This window comes from Podarcis liolepis (genome assembly GCF_965112155.1).
Source record: "Podarcis liolepis genome assembly, chromosome: 8".
Classification (NCBI taxonomy): Eukaryota; Metazoa; Chordata; class Lepidosauria; order Squamata; family Lacertidae; genus Podarcis; species Podarcis liolepis.
Genome location: NC_139560.1, coordinates 65,682,195 through 65,685,377, shown reverse-complemented (window position 1 = coordinate 65,685,377; position 3,183 = coordinate 65,682,195).

Here is a 3,183-nt window from a genome sequence, read left to right as displayed (position 1 = left end):
TGAGCCGCGAGAGGGAAAGGGGAACTCTCTTTTATGACCCAAGCGGAGAGCCTGAGGAGGGGGGCGGGGCTTTAGGGGGCGGGGCTTGACAGCAGGATGAATGCTGGATGCGTCCCGTTAGAGGGCGTTTCAGCATCAGAGAAGATGCGCAGAAGAAGACGTAGGGCTTCCTCCATACATCCCCGCGTTTCCTAAACGAGATTTGTCAGGGACTCCCACGCCAACCTCTCCCTGGAAGCCCTAACCCTTCAAACCCCCGACGGCGGGTTCACACGTGCTCAGTTCACCCCACCGTGACTGTTGCGTCTCAGATGTTGACTTGTCTGGCTAAGGACCGGCCAGCGCAGACAGAACTTCGGATGGATTCTGTTCACACGTCCAACCGCTACTCGCATCGTATATGCTCAGGAAACCGCTGCAGAGGAACCCATTACACGTGAACGTGTGAACCAGCCCCAAAGCTGTGTTGCCCCAGTGCCAGGGGCTCCCTCCTCCTGCCTTGACTGTATGACTTCCCGTGTCCCAGGGCTGAACAGGTGACAAGCCTAGGGAACACGGTTGCCTCTCTCCTTTAGAACCAAAGAACAAGTTACATTAGTCTCAGAAAGAAAGAAAGAAAGAAAGAAAGAAAGAAAGAAAGAAAGAAAGAAAGCGAAAGGAAGAAGAAGTGGGCGCTTTTATTCTGAGCAAAAAGTAGCGGCACGCCAGGTTTCTGTGGGCAATCTTCCCTCTCCCCTGCCTGAAACTTTGGGGCAGCCGAAGGTCTTGTGCTCCCAGTGGCGTAGCGTGGGGGGTGCAGGGGGGGCCGGCCGCACCGGGCGCAACATCTGGGGGTTAGGGGGCGCAAATTACTTGCCTTGCCCCGGGTGCTGACAACCCACGCTACGCCACTGTGTGCTCCTTCTGCATTAACAGATCTGTGGCATTTCTGTCCGTCTCCCCCCCCCCCCGCCCTCCGGATCCGACCCACAAACATGCCACGAAAGTGCGAGCAGCAATCGCGTTTCTATTCAATTCCATTCCCTTTCGTCCGCCCAGTTTGACCCGGGTTCTAGAGGAAGCTTCTGTTGTTTTGAAAAAAGCTTCTTCTAGACAGAGAGATATATGGTTTCCACCAAAGGGCGAAAGTGTTCAGCAAAGAGCCCTCGACAAAACCTTTCGTGTTTCATTTAAGTAAAGCCTAGGGGCTTTCTTCTTCTTAGTTTTCAGAACTGGATGACAGCTGGAACTGAGAACAGCGCCACCCTATGCTGGGTATGAGTCTCTGCAAAGGTGGGAGCATGATGCCACCACCCTGCTTATGTTCCAGATTGAGGAAACACGCAGCGTTGACCAATTGGTTGTATGTATCAGCAGCCTTGGGGGAAACCTGTGACCCTTCAGATGCTGCTGGAATATAATATCGTCCATCCCTGACCATTGCATGGAAGCTGGTGCCCAACAACACTGGAAGAGCCACTCAGGTCAAAAAAACCATCTGTGCAGCTTTGCAACTCCAGAATTACAGGGGAAGGCCCCACACCCCTTTATCTGCATGTATGCAAAGCTAGGCCCATCAACTGACACTTTTTTCTTTTTTCGTTTGCTTCTCGAGACAGTCACCAACTTTCCCAAGGTGGTCCTTTTGAAATCAGGCAGGGCTGCGCAAAAGAGAAGCAGGAAGATGCGGTTCATCGGTGCCGCTGACCGTTTTAGGGGACATCTAAAAGTCATGGGATGTGGGTGGCGCTGTGGGTTAAACCACAGAGCCTAGGACTTGCCAATCAGAAGGTCGGCGGTTCGAATCCCCGCGACGGGGTGAGCTCCCGTTGCTCGGTCCCTGCTCCTGCCAACCTAGCAGTTCGAAAGCATGTCAAAGTGCAAGTAGATAAATAGGTACCGCTCCAGCGGGAAGGTAAATGGTGTTTCTGTGCGCTGCTCTGGTTCGCCAGAAGCGGCTTAGTCATGCTGGCCACATGACCTGGAAGCTGTATGCCGGCTCCCTCAGCCAATAAAGCGAGATGTGTGCCACAACCCCAGAGTCATCCATGACTGGACCTAATGGTCAGGGGTCCCTTTACCTTTACCTAAAAGTCATGCACACCCTTGGGAGCAAGCTGAGGAGCAGGCTGAACTAGCTAGCCAGGTTTTAAGGGCCAAGGCCTACTTCTAGATATCTGAAGTGGTAATTCAAGACAACGATGGCTCTGAGAATCTGCAAAGTGCACTTCTCCCTAACCCCTGTGGAAGTAGTGTCCACACATATTCAGGAGTCAATTGCAATGTTTTTCTGGAAATCACTGAGGATCTATCAGACCCAGAGGACACTCTCCTTATCTCTCTCCACCCCTGCCTTGCTCTCCTTGCTCTCTGAGCTTTTTGAAGCATTACAGTGGTACCTCGGGTTACATACACTTCAGGTTGCATATGCTTCAGGTTACAGACTCCGCTAACCCAGGAATAGTACCTCGGGTTAAGAACTTTGCTTCAGGATGAGAACAGAAATCGTGCTCCGGCAGCAGCAGGAGGCCCCATTAGCTAAAGTGGTGCTTCAGGTTAAGAACAGTTTCAGGTTAAGAACGGACCTCTAGAACGAATTAAGTCCTTAACCCGAGGTACCACTGTATATTGCAGGCATGAGGATCATCGTGTCTTGGGACCAAATATGGCCACTCTACCTGATCCTTAGAAATATCTTCAGAACGAATTAAGTAATTAACCCGAGGTACCACTGTATCATCATCATTATTATCATGATCACTATAATTAATAATTATTATTATTTAGTACCTGCCCTTCACGCCAGGGAAGGTCACAACAACAATTAAACAATTCAATGAACTTCACTCCTATTGTTCTACCAGCCTTGTCTGGCTGAAGATAAGAGATCTCAGGTGGCACAAGGGGTCAGTGGGTCGGGCTGTTAACCAGAAGGTTGCTGGTTCAAACCCACCCAGGGATGGCTGTGAGCAAGATTCCTGCTTCACAGGGGGTTGGACTAGATGAACAATGGGGTCCTTTCCAACTCTCTTGCTCCTCAAAAATATTCAGCCCGTTCTCCCTTGCTGTGTTTTATGTTTGGAGTTTGCCTCCCAGAGCACTTCCTTCAAATCCTTTCTCAGGGCTTACTTGTTTATATCCACTTGCTGCTATAGGTAAGCCTGTAACCAAACCTAGGCATGGGCAACTGAAACAACTTCACAT